Here is a 14,852-nt window from a genome sequence, read left to right as displayed (position 1 = left end):
AAAAATTTTATTAATACTCAGGAAAAATTGAGAAATATTTGAAAATGAGCATAGAAAAATAATACATTATTGAATGTGTGTATACTCTTCCACACTATCCTTGACACTCATTGTCTTTGAACTATTTCAAATTGTTAGATAAATTTGAAATTGTTAAATTGTTAGGTAACAGCGCAGATGACCTTGTACATAGACAGGCAAATGTAGGGCAATTGATATTCCCAAAGTGGAAAGAGTCAATTTTCTACCCATTTGTAAGTTCATTTTGCTCTGCTGAAGGACCTAAATAGAAATGGCACTTTGAAATTGTCTGTGAGCCAGTAGTAACATCTTAATGAGTCTTCCATTAATTAATGAGTTAATAAAATCTTTAACACGTGTTTATTTTATGCTTGTATGAGAATTTTGATTTTAACAGTTCTTGAAAATATCTTTTAACAGTACTGTCATTTGTAGTGAGATGTTCTTAAGCCCTAATAGAGGCAAGCAGTACATACCTGGTACAGATATCAAACACCTTCTCTGTGTGGTATCGGATAGTTGAGGAAGAAAATATGTTAATATTTTTATATATAATATATAAAACGTATGCAGTATGTATTGTGTATGTGTATACACACACACACACACACGCATATCAGTATCATATTGGTATATACAAAATGTGAAGAACCCCTAAGGAAGATGCATCAAGGGTGCTTCATAAAAAGGGTGATCTGTGTTTATGCTTGAAGAGTGTTGAGATCAAATAACATTTTATGCATAGGACATTATTCTTGCACAAAGATATGATAAATACAGAAACGTGAAAAGGCATGGCATGCCTGTGAATTAGTTCATAGCAGCTGTGGATTACATGTGGACATGAGGGAGAAAAGTAGAAAAGTAGTTAGTAATGATCCTGGAAAATGTAGCCTAATAGCAGATTGTGAAGATTGTATTGGACAATTTAGAATTTATCCACTAGCAACATAGAGCCATTCAAGAGGTGACATGTTCCAATTTTATTTTTTTTAATGAATCAAGTGAAGAATGGATTAGATGATTCAATGTTGTAGTCAAAAAGAGTCATTAGGGGCTAGATTGTAGTTGATTGAGTAGAATGTAGTTGATGGGACACTGTTTAGCCTAGGCCACTAGCATTGGAGATAAATTGCAGAGTCATAGCATGGACCATTAGAATGAAAGATATGGATATTTTCACACCATAGCAATAAGAAACAAAAAACCTTACCTTTTACTTTATGTAAATTTTGGATATGATAATCACCACCAAATCAAAGACAGTAAAATTGGGCTACTCCATATTTATGTCTGACAATTATATAATACAGAATTTCTTTTGTGTTCATTTTGCTGTCTTCAAGCTAAGTAACTTTTTTTTAAAAAAAACTAATGTATATGTTTGTTAAATAAATTTCAAAATTAAAAAGTATCACAGATTTCTAGGAATCTTATACATTACCCTTTTCTAACTGCACTGTGTTGTTAGTAAGCTATCAATATCTAAAGTACTCAGGAAGGAAAGCTCAAAAATCAATGGAAGCTCTTGTCATCTGAAAAACAGTATTCTGCACACAATATTTTTAAATTACTGAGTCATAGTTGATATTTTTGTCTACTGGGCACAAATTATTTTCAAAAATGTTTAGGACGTCATGGCTTAAAAACACCTAAAAATAGGTTACATTGTGCCTTTGATTACTAAGTGTAAGAAAATTAGGGACTCAAATCAATACCAAACTTATTTTTAGCCTGATTAAGAGCTTCCTTCTGTGTGCTATATTTATTCCCAGTTAATAAATATAAAGACTGTTTTGATTGAAAATTCCTACCTAGGTTTCAATATCTTTTTTTTTTTTCATTTCAGAAAAAGGGCAAATGTAAGAATTTGCTTTATTTTCTGTAGACAGCATGATTAATATCATAATCAAGTGTTTATAAAGTGCCTAATTACACATATTGCTATCTAACTTATTCTTTTCCCATTAGGATTCCGGATTCTTTCTTTCTTTCTTTCTTTCTTTCTTTCTTTCTTTCTTTCTTTCTTTCTTTCTTTCTTTCTTTCTTTCTTCCTTTCTTTCTTTCTTTCTCTCTCTTTCTTTCTCTTTCTTTCTTTCTTCCTTGTGAGTGCTAGATAAATTTTTACAGGTATTATGTCTAATATTTGTGTATAATTCTAAGTTTTATCATGCTTTTGCTTGCACTTTCATATTCTTTACTCAACACATTCAGTTAGTATTGTTGGTACTTGCTGGTGAGGAAATTACCTTAGAGAGATTAAAGTATTTTACCCAGCCTCATGCAATAAGTGGCAAAGAAAAAATAATAATGATAATTTAAGTATCCTGATGTCAACTTTAGTGCATCTCCTAATTCTCCATCCAAAGTTATTTGCTTGGTAGCTACATACACACTCTTGTCAAACTCCAGCACTCCTCTGGGACCCCAACCGTTTTTGTCCTTCTCTACGGTGCCTCATGAGCTGTAATTACCTCTGCAACTTATTGCCTTCTATAAAAGGTGCCATTCCTTTGGCAAGGATCCCATGAGTTCACAATTGCTGACTTAGAAGATTTCACTCATAATTAAATACACGGTGGAGGGGTGAATAGCTAACCATCATTTTAGTCTGTAGAGGGTGTTTGTAAATAAAATATCTTGTTCAGCTAAAGTAAGCATGGAAATATACATAGAAGAATTTTAGATACTAGATGATGGTATTTTATGACAAAAAGAAACTTTCCTTTTAGGGTTGTGACCTACTATTTTAGGATTAAAATTCTAACTTTTAGAGATGCTTTATAGGAAACAGTCAAAATTAAAAGTAATTTGGTGAACAAGTGATTGAGAAAAAAGGCGCATTTTAGAAATCCTTTAGAATCAATGCTTTTCAGTGCTGTAAAAAGAATAATAATTAGGGAGAATAATTAAGTGCTTATCTATGGAAGCTGTATGTCCAAACTATATAAGCCAAAGAGACATGCAGGAGTGCTTTAAAGATATATTTCCTGAAGTGTATAAATGTATTGCATATTGTTTTATTCCATAATTTAAAGATCTGTATCTGTCAGTAGTGTTTAAAAGATGTATTAGTCAGCTGTCCATATGAATTCAAGATTACTGTTACCTTTTGTTTGAAATACTTAAGTCATATCATGGTGGTTGCAAATTAACTGTATTTAGGATTTTATCTGGCTGATGAAAGATAATGAATTGCTTTAAATATTTTTCTTTTAATGTAAAGCAAGTGAAGTAACCACAGTTAAGTTCAGTTAATAAGAAATTTCATATCTGATATATTTATGGTTAATTTAAAAATAGATTTGTAGAAATAAATTCATGTATTTCATGTTTCTGGAAATTACCTAGAATTACCATGATAAATATGTATATATTCATATGTGTGTACTTTTTATGTATGTATGTGTGTGTGTATATATATATATATTTTTTTTTTATGTTTTCTTTGGCTCTGCTATGTAACCCACAGGCTGCCAGTTCCCAACCAGAGACTGAACCCAGGCCCTGGGCAGCAAAAGCACCGAGTTCCAACCACTGGACTGCCAGGGAATTTCCAAATATATTTTTTAAAATAATAACTATTGAATTTAGAAGTTAATAACTATCCACTTAGAAGTTAACCAGCTATCCTCTTTAACAGTATACTGTACAATAAATGAATAATACAAGATCCTTTAATTCTTCCATTCCACCATAATTAATCACGCATTTAATTTTGTGTTCAGCATTTTACTAGTTAATGAAAACACACAAATAAATAGGATATGACCCTCCTTGAAGAGTTTACAATTTTCTGGAGAAGACAAATGAGTGGATAGATGCAAATATAGTTGTAAAGAGTCTGTTTTAATATTAGAATTTCTATTTGTTCATAGAAGAGGGGACAATGACTAAGATATAACGGGGCATTACTAGAGACTAAAATAGGAATCTGAAAATTGAATTAAAATGTATACAGTCAGCACCCCCATCCACGATGTCTGCATCTGTGGATGCAAAGAGCTGACTATACTGTACCATTTTATATGAGACTTGAGTATCCTTGGATTTCGGTGGGTGTGGAGGGCTGGAACCAATCCCTTACAAATACCAAGGGTTGACTGTATTTAAAGTTAAGTTCTAAAGCCTGCATTTTTTTTTTTCTTTTTTAGCAATTAGATTGTTTGGTATTTGTTTTGGACTATATACAGTTTCCTCTAAATGCTAGAAAAAAGTAGATGTAAACTAAGTGGTTTCATTTATTAGGAGAGAAGATCAGGACTAACCCTGGGTAAATTATAAGTTTAGTAGAATTCATTTACTCTGTAATTAACTCTGATTTATCAGTAAAGTCAGGTTTCTGCTTCCTAAGTTTTCCCCTGTCCTTTCAGCATTTGCTTTTGTTACTCTATAGTGTTCTCCATTAGGCTGGAATATTCCTGTGTTCTTTTATGTCACTTCCTTGGGTTTCACATGTCAGGTACCTTGGCACTCCTTCAGGAGCCTCCCTTCCCCCAAGTGACTAATTTATGGAATTCTTAGGGCAGTCAAACTTCTTAGATGGTATTTGGCTTCTAAGAGGGAACTTCCCAAGTGGTGAAAATGAATGCTACAGAACTCTCCAGGCCAATCTTTATAAGTTAAACAGTGTCTCTTCCACCACATTTTTATAGATCAAAAACAAGTCACAAGATAGATACCGATTCACAACTCAATAAAAGGAGATCTTTCTAATGAATTTGTGGTCATCCGTAATCTACCATAAGGGTGAATGTGGAAAAAATGCGTAGAATTTCAGTGAATATAGAGTCCAGGGTTTTCTTACAAGAGACTTTGGGTTGGCCATGGTATCCTTAAAATAAATTTAAAGTAAATTGGGAGAGAAAAACGGGAAAACAAATTCAGAAGAATTGATCTAATATAATCTTGGACTGGGTTTTTAAAGAAATAGGGTTAAGATTAGAAAGAAGAGCATGGAAAGATCGTTTAAAAAAGGCAGTAACTATTTTACCAGTATTACACTATGTCTTTAGTGTTTGTTTCTGGACCTTATATCATTAAAAGAAAACTGAAAATAACTCAATAGAAAAACTACATGAAATAATTTTCAAAAAGATACTGCATTCTGTAGCCTGAGGAAAGTTTTCAGTGTTGATTCACCTTCATATGCTTATTTAAATAAAACACTAAGGTAGTTTATTAATTTATAAAACAATGTTTTGCTTATATTTTGCCTTCATCATAGTGCTGAGCAAAATCTTGGAAAAGCAGTAGTCATAAAAGTAGAAAACTAGTCTTGGGATGTAAAGTCATAACTTTCCTATGGCTAAATTCTCTTCGTCGTCAAATCCTGAGGCTCACCGATCTAGCACATTCCTGTTCTTATCTCATTGGCTCAGCTACTCCCCCTTCCTCATCCTAATCACACTCCTCAAGCCTCAGTACAAATACTTCAATCATCCTGGCATTTTTACTGATTTGGTTTAAACACTAGGCTGATAATTAATGCAGTTTTAGTTCCCTCTTCCCTGACCAGGAATGTCAAAATGTTAACATCTGGCAGTCTTTTTTTAGAGTCAATAATACACTTAATCCTAAAAAGATCAAAAGAATATTAAGAAAATAGACTCTGTTCTATTTTGTAAATATTCTCATTTCCATCTAGGAGAAAGCAACCATACTTCTTAATATATCCATTTATATAGCTATGATTAGTGTTTTTTCCAAGCCATTTTAAGTGATTAGTGAGAAATTGGGTGTCATTTATTCAACAAATAATCATTAAGGGTCCGTAATACAAATAGTTGGAGCTGGGCATTCCACAAGGACAAACTGTTAAATTTAAGTCCAATTTTCCATTACCTCTAAAAATTTTAGTATATTTCAAAGCAAAGACAATATGTTATGGCCCATGGCTAAAAATATTAATGTTTTCTGTTATAAAATATTACTTGCCTGACAGATTGAATTAAATGACTTTCTTTCCCTGCTCATTTCTTTAAAGCATTTTTTTAGAGGAGTTTTATGTTTACAGCACAATTAAGCGGAAGGTAAATAGATTTCTTGCAAATCCCCTGCCCCCACACATACATAGCCTGCTCCATTATCAGCATAGTGGTGCATTTTTCTTGACTGATGAACGACATTAACACATCATAATCACCCAAGGTCCAATAGAGCTACCATATGATGCTGCAAACCCACCCCTGGGCGTATATCTGGAGAAAAACATAATTCAAAAAGATACCTGCACCCCAGTGTTCATAGCAGCACTGCTTACAATAGCCAAGACATGGAAGCAACCTAAGTGTCCATCACCAGATGAATGGATGAAGTTGTGATATGTGTGTGTATATATATATATATATGAATATTACTTGGCTTTATATATATATATATATATATATATATATATAATAGAATATTACTTGCCCATAAAAAAGAATGAAATAATGCCATTTGCAGCAACATGGGTAGACCTAGAGATTATCATACTAAGAGAAGTAAGCTAGACATAGACAAATATCATGTGATATCCCTTATATGTGGAATCCAAAAAAAGGATACACATGAACTTATTTGCAAAACAGAAATAGACTCACAGACATGGAAAACAAACTTATGGTTACCAAAGGTGGGGAGGGATAAATTAGGAGTTTGGGATAGACATATACACACTACCATATATAAAACAGATAACCAACGAGAACTTACTGTGTAGCACAGGGAACTCTACTTAAGAGCTTATTATAACCTATAATGGGAGAGAATATAAAAAAGAATGTGTAGATATATATACGCACATATCTGAATTACTTTTCTGTACACCTGAAACTAACACGACATTGTAAATCAACTATATTTCAATAAAAATTAAAAGTGAAAAAGAAAATCAAAACCCCAAAGTCCATAGTTTACATTAGGAATCACTCTTGGCCTTGCACACTCTATGGGTTTGGACAAATGTCTACTGACATGTGTCCATCATTATAGCATCATATTGAGTGTTTTCACTGGCCCCCAAATCCTCTGTAGCCCACCTATTTATCCCTCTTCCCTGCTTATTGTTAGCACTTACATCTAAAACTGAGTTTAGACTTATTGTTTGAAATACACTCAGAACATCATATTTTTTCAATCTCATAATTTCAAATACCAAAAAAACTATATATCTGCAAAATATATAAACTCTAATTTCACAGTTCTATAATTATGACAAATTTGGGTCACGTGCAAATTAGACATTTCTTCTAAACCTTGAAAATGTGCTTGGAATTGTCTAAATATTGAGTTAAAGTACATATGTCCAAAAAAACAGTTTGAATTATTATCCAAAATAACATTTTAAATGTAAACCCTTAAAGTAAATAGCTCATCTTGAACATGAAAGCTTTTAAAGCAAATGCAACAAACTCTGGGATTCCTTAATAATAAAATAGCTTAATACTAAGAAATTCAATGAAAGCTATCAAAATATTAATTATTTCTCCTTGTAAAATGGGTCTGAGATCTTTTAGTATCAGATGGGGGCAAAAATTTATCATTAATATTAAGAATATATTTGGAATTATGTAGGGATATAGAAATTATTTACGTGTGATACATTAATTTTAAACAAATAATGAAGTAATTTTAGCACCACGTAGTTTTTCTGGGTCCTGAGGAGAGTGTGTGTGTGTGTGTGTGTGTGTGTGTGTGTGTGTGTGTGTGTGTGTGTGTAGTACACTGTGAGCTGGTGTGGGCACTGTATCTTGGGGGTAGTAGTGAAGGGATGGGGATGCTGAGGTAGTAATTGTCATATATTTCTAAATACCTTTTTCTTATCTGAAAATTCAGCAAGGAAAACCAAATGTTTTCTAAGGTATCTTACAATTGTGACAATTCTGTACAAAGTTTGAGCCAGGTTTTGAAAAAATCAACGACCATATGTCTCTGCATTCTTTCAAATCAGTTTATTATCTGAGTCCCAGCTCAAGCTAGACAAAGGAAAGGATGCCCCTTTAGTGACCTCTAATAGAAGACTGCTTTCGATTCTGCTGTCTTCTTGTGCCTCCTTTGCTCTTTACTTATTTTTATTTAGTTATTTTCTTCTCTCATGGGGTGAACAGACAACTTGCCCTAAGCCCTGATAACTTTGAAACGCAAGCTGAGCTTAAAAATCAATTTAATGACCTGTTCCTATAGCATTAAGGTCCATTGCTTGCCTGCATTTGGCAGTTAAATGAGAAGGTGATCTGTTACAACACTTATGAAAATAAATCTACTCACAGCAGTGAAATCCTGTGAAAGTCCGGAAGGCATTACTCTCCATCTCGAGTCTAAACATCTCTGCATCTTCACCTGACTCCACAGCCAGCGAGAGATTGAAGAAGTCTGGGGATCAGTGCTCACATTGACAGTTGCTCTTTTGTTCTAAATTTGGTGTTCAGTAATTTAGTTTACTACTTCACTAGAATGAATCGAAATGGTTTAGAGACTGGATTTCATAAAATATGATAATCCGTTCCTCTTCCTGGGAATGTTTGGTAAATGCAAAGGAAATTAGAGACTTTGGGGGATTTCCAAGGCTTTGACGCTGACAGTGCACCACTGGTTGCCTGTCCTCGACTCTGGGTTCCCTTGTTGTGGTGCCAGAACATGAAGAGTACTGAATACAAGAGCACGCAGGTCCAGGATAATTGTATTACTTAAAAAAAAAAAATTATGACCCATGTTTTCTAAGAAAACAAAAATGTCTTTTTTGAAAAAGTACCCCTGCTTCATTTTGATTATGACTCTGCTTTGTACATTCTGTGCACCTCAAACAAATCTCACAATAGCTAATAAGAAACTATTTTTAAGGATAGATTCTTTTTTCTTGTATAAGGATCAGAATCGGCCCTATTTTTGATAATATTATTCATGATCTTTCAGCTTTTTAAACTGCTTTTTTTCTTCAATAATTGTGGAAGTAAGATTATTATTTTCAAGACTGCATGTACTTAGTCCAAGGATAAAAGGAATCTCTCCTACTTTGCTGTCAAATGTGTGATCTGCAGAATCAGCTCTGTTTTAGAGCTTGTTAGACCTTAGAATCTCAGGCCCCACCCCAGACCTTCGCTTTAACACATCCCCAGGTGATTCTTGTGCACATGAATATTTGAGAAGCACTGCTCTGACATTTCTTTTGAATATACACATAATAACTTTTTTGATGCCAGGCTTTTATTTTTACCTCCAAGCCCTAGCCTAGATGGTTTTTAGATTTTGTTTAAAGATATGAACTATCCTTTTGATAATATACTTAATATACTCCATACAAAAAAGTAGCCGATTTTTTGCTTCTAAAGAATACTTTGTGTTTCTTTAAAATATTGGCTAAGAATAGATGATAGATGATAGATAGATAGGTAGGTAGATAGATAGATAGATAGGTAGGTCGGTAGATAGATAGATAGATAGATAGATAGATAGATAGATAGATAGGGAATAGATAGATAAAGAATCTTGCCTAATGTCAGGACTATTCAGGTAGCAATCTTGCCATGGTAAAAAGGAACTATGGTTGAGCTCGAAGTCCCAAATATATCCAAATCTGGAGGAAAATGCGGATGTTGAAAAAATGTGAAATATCAGGTGATTATTTTGTGAACGACTTTATCAGTCTACCAAGAGATTCCTCATGATATTTCCTGTTTCATTTATAAGAACTTGATTTATAAAGATTCAATTTATGTACAATTGCTGAAGCCTGTGTAAGGCAGCAAATGGGTTATGACAGCATCAATTTTTTAGGGGTTATGACACCAAGAATGGTTCCATAAATAGACTACCCTGGGATAGTGCTGTGTCTTCCTCCAGGGTCACCCTGAAGCTGGAGGCATTTCTCTGCATAGATCATTAAATCCCAGGCACTTTTATCTTAGTTTCTCTAAAAGAGATTTATAATAATTTGGAAATAGTACATTACAGACATTTCCCTGGGAAGACAATCCACAATATTTGAAGAAAATTATAAACTAAATACATTTACTCTTGAATTATTAAAAAAGAAAATATCTCATATTCATGAAAGATCAGATGTTTATTTTTATATTCTTATATTGGTGTTGCAAACCAGAATTTTATTTGTCCCTTCCATTTTTTGCAATATTTTAAGTAAATTATGTCAACATCTTAGAATATCTAAAGACTCCAGTCTAAACCAGTTCATTAACTATTAGGAAACTTTGATGAGAACTTCCAGATTTTAATGCTGAATTAAATAACTCACAATATCCATAAATGAAGAAATGAATGTTGAACTCATTTTTTAAAAATTGGAAAATATCTGATTATTTTAAAATATTGTAACTATTCTAAATCTTTTTTCTTCAAACTAAAATTACTGAATGACTCGGTTGATTTTGCATAAATATATATTATAATTTCAAACGCAAAATAAATGGTAACAACACATTCCTTTCTGGGTCACGTAAATATCAAAGTATTTAATTTTTTTCCATTTAGTCAGTTACTCTTAATATGAATCAAATGAAGGGATTATATAAATGATTTATTTTTAATAATTTTTAAATTCATTAATTAATTTATTTGGCTGCATTGAGTCTTCATTGCTGCACACAGCTTTCTCTAGTTGCAGTGAGTGGGGGCTACTCTTTGTTGTGGTGTGTGGGCTTCTCACTGCAATGGCTTCTCTTATTTCGGAGCACGGTCTCTAGGCATGCAGGCTTCAGTAGTTGTAGTGTGCAGTCTCAGTAGTTGTGGCTCGAGGTCTCTAGAGAGCAGGCTCAGTAGTTGTAGTGCACGGGCTTACTTGCTCCTCGGCATGTGAATCTTCCCGGACCAGGGATTGAACCTGTGTCCCCTGCATTGGCAGGCAGATTCTTAACCGCTGCACCATTAGGGAAGTCTGATAAAATCAGAACCTTAAATAGAATTATTAATAGGAATCATGTAGGCTAAAATTAAATACAGGTACAAATGCTATCTTTTTTAAAGCTGTTCATTTTCTCTGTGTTCACATCAGGATTAGCAGTTATTTTTTGTTTTGTTTTGTTTTTTATCCTAACTTTACATTATGAAAGAAATAGGAGGTATTATAGGTTTCTGGAAGTTGTTTTTTTTTTTTTTAATTTCTGAAATTATACTTAAAGAGGAACAACAACCAGAAATATTCACCAAAAGTATTTCCATAACTTAAATAGTTTACAAAAATTAACGTAACTGATTCTCTGAAAGGAAGAGGAAAATATCCCTACAGCACTGGTACCTCTGTATGCTAAGGTATAATATCCCATGTCTGTACCAGCATCTCAGGGGGCTCCAGGCTTAACTAACCTCCTGGCTGGATGGCAGGTGGGCAAGGAGACCCTGTGAGTTGCTGCCCAACAACTGCCACACCTTTCTCTAGCAGATGATCAAGCGTTTTCCTAAAAAGCAAACAATGATGTTTTCAGGTGTCAGCTCTTCCCAATTCTCCCTCTTCCACCAATCTCTAATTTATCTTGGTATCCACACATTCTTGCATCTTCCTCTCCAATCACTAAAAGTGAGGCTCTTCTTCCTGATGGAGTCCAGGGCACTTCGTGTCTCCCTACATTGTCCCACAGCCTCAAACGCTCTCTCTTCCTATAAATATACATTGTCTTGTATTTTTCATTCTCAAAATACCTTTCCTTGCTTGACACAGCTCCCCCTTCTAAAGTCACTACAAAGAAGGTCTACTTGAGGCCATAAAGACCACGAGTGATCCATTAACTGTCAAATGAATGACTGTTTCAGCTTGTCTCACTAGTCCTCCCTGTTTTGCCTCATACCTGTTAGCCAGTATCATCTTCTCCCCAGTTAGGATGCTTCATGTCTCTTTGTCGCAACTCTCCTCCTCTGTATTCCTCTGTGTACCTGTGAACGTTCTTTCCATGGCCCTCTCCCTTTCACTTATTTTACACTTTTTCTTTGTGGTCTCACCCTTTTCTGTGTTACTAACTAGTGCCTTCAGAAGGAATTAACACTGCCCATATCCTGATTTCAGGCTTCTAACTTCCAGAATTCTTGAGTCAGTAAATTTCTGTTGTTTGAGGTTACCCAGTGGGTATTTTTTTGTTATGATGGTCCTAAGACACTAATATACACCCTCTCCACGCGTTGAGAGTTTAGGTAACTTAATACAGCACAACTTTCTCAGCGATATACATAAAGGCCATTTATAACCATGTCTTATTCACTCTTCACTTTCCTTGATGACCACCTCCACTTTCCTTCTCCTACTTTATGTCCCATAAGTACAATCCTGTGAATCTTTCTTTGTGTGCCCCTTGTCCTCTTGCCCTTCTGCGGTTTGGCAGACACTATTCACTTTGTCTATAATGTGCGCTACCCCTTGCTTGAGAGGTAAATAGCTCTTTGTTCTACAAAAACCAGTTCAGATTTTATTTCCTCTTTGATGACTTCCTTGACCCCTCTTCTGCAATTGCCCATCCATCCATAGCTTTGTTTACTATCTCCTGCCTGCGCCTATTATAAAATTGGGGTTTGGGAAGGAGTGTATCTCTGCATTCTTCACCTCTAATACAGTGGCTGGTCTAGAACAATTAGTGACTTTAGTATTCAGTTTAATTCATCATACATTTGTATACTTGCATGTTCAAGCAATCTAATTTTAGGTCTAAGAAACAAAGATGACAACCTTCTATAGAAGGGTTTGGTATTTAATAACAGGTTAAAGCTTATTATTGATATAATGTATAAACAAACATATCATGTATTTAAGCCACCACAAAGAGTAGATCAGATTAAATCAAAACCAGTATGCCCTTTGTGAACACTTCTGAAATTTGACTCAATAAAAGTATTGATAGTTACCAATTTTAATTTGTTGTTAGCTATTCTTTATGCAAGATTTTTAAGAAAGTGAGTCTTCATTAATAAAATAAATGTATAGATTTAAGCACTAACTTGTTCAGTGTAGACTGCTAACATCATAAATATTTTATCTAACATCAGTCCTGCTGGTACCAGGCATCAGTCAGCCATGCTGTGGTTTGAGCTGTAGCATGAAGTGATCAGTTACACAGAGTGTTCAGAAGCATCACTAAGAAAAACAGAGCTTTTTAAAGTTTTACTTTTTTTTAAGGTAGGAAAATTCTTAAGAATTTTATCATAGTTTTTAGATTTTTAGGCATCCCCAGTATACGTGGCTCCTAAAGACTAGTATTCTTGAGAATTAGAGGATGAGAAGACCGCAACTAAGGATATTTTGGGTGCATCTTAGCCTGTTCCACATTCTAGAAATTCAATTTCCTGGAAGCAAGCTCAATGCAGAGCAACTAGTTTGATGCATTCTGCAGCTGCTGCTGCAACAGCAGCAGTATATTTGGACCTGTAGTCGTTTATATGAATAAGACTTTGAGATTTTCAACCTGGAAAGGAGGATATGGCTAAATATAATTATTTGAATGAGGGCAGGCTTGATGCAAAGTTGCGAACAGTGCATGGGTTACAAATACAAATTGCAGTCACATATCAGTAACAATTGTATCTGAATTGTTTCTTATTCAAAGGTCACACACAGATCACATAAACAGTAACTGCATTTTAATTGTGGATGCTGTTAACAAAACATCAAGGCCCTTTAAATCTTCTTACATATTTCATGATCATAGATTTCCACCAGGCCTCTCCAATAATGCCTGTCAATCTTACTACTTTTCTCTTGTGAGTTCTCTTTTCCAGCTCTTCCGTAACTCTTTCAAATCTTTCACCCCCTCGCTTCCCCCACCACTCTCTGTATAGAGCCCAGCCTTTTATTTCAGAGAAAATAGATGGCACTATGCTCAGCCATCATCTACTGAATTGGCTAACCTACTTGTGTCTCTACTGATTTATCTTCACTATCTTTCTAAAGGAAAGACTGTCCTCTACCCTTTCCAAGCCTCCTTCAAAATCTTGTGCCATTGATACGAACCTCTCTCCAGTGAATTTAACCTTACTCTCTCCATTCGATTCATCCATCCATTCTTTTATGATTTCATACATTCATTCAAAATTCATCTCTGGGTATTATTCTAATTGTCAATACAGTGCAGAAGAGGTACCGCTGCCCTCAGGTAGCTCACAACCCAGTGAGATCCACTGAAATGTAATATCTACTGGATCCTTCCCATCAGCCTGTACATATGCTTTATTCTCTCCTATTTGAACAGGGGGAAGGGGGAGTGGGATGGATATTGGGAGATTGGGATTAGCATATGTACACTACTGTGTATAAAGCAGATGGCTGGTGAGGGCCTACTATATATATAGCACAGGGGAAAAATGTACAGTCTGTTTGCAGGACATATATTAGCTTTAAAAATGCATTCCAATATACAGTAGGTGCAAACAGATACTGTTTGATTCCACTTGCACGAGGTGCCTGTAATAGTCAAATTCATGGAGTCAGAAAGTGGATTGGTAGATGCCAGGGTCTGGGGGGTGGGAGAGTACAGAGGGGGAAGGAATGGAGAGTTAGTGTTTAAAGGCGACAGAGCTTCAGCTTAGGAAGGTGAAAAATTCAGGAGGTGGATGATGGTGAGAGTTGCACAGCGATGTGCATGTAGCTAGTGCCCCTGTACTGTACAGTTAAATATGGTTAAAATAGTACATTTTATCTTATGTGACTTTTACTACAATAAAAAAAAAATTAGTAAATAAATAATCTGCACCTCAACTCTACATTTTCCTTATTATGTCTTCTCTCTCTTCTCCAGTTCAAAGGTAAACTTTTACTAAGTTGTTAAATTCACGCACTTCATTTTCCCATTCTCCCACCATGACGTTTAACTTTGTGTGTCAGATTGACCTGGCCAAGGGATGCCCAGATCGTTGGT

This window comes from Hippopotamus amphibius, chromosome 10 (genome assembly GCF_030028045.1).
Source record: "Hippopotamus amphibius kiboko isolate mHipAmp2 chromosome 10, mHipAmp2.hap2, whole genome shotgun sequence".
NCBI classification, from domain to species: Eukaryota; Metazoa; Chordata; class Mammalia; order Artiodactyla; family Hippopotamidae; genus Hippopotamus; species Hippopotamus amphibius.
Note: the sequence above shows the minus strand (reverse complement) of the source record.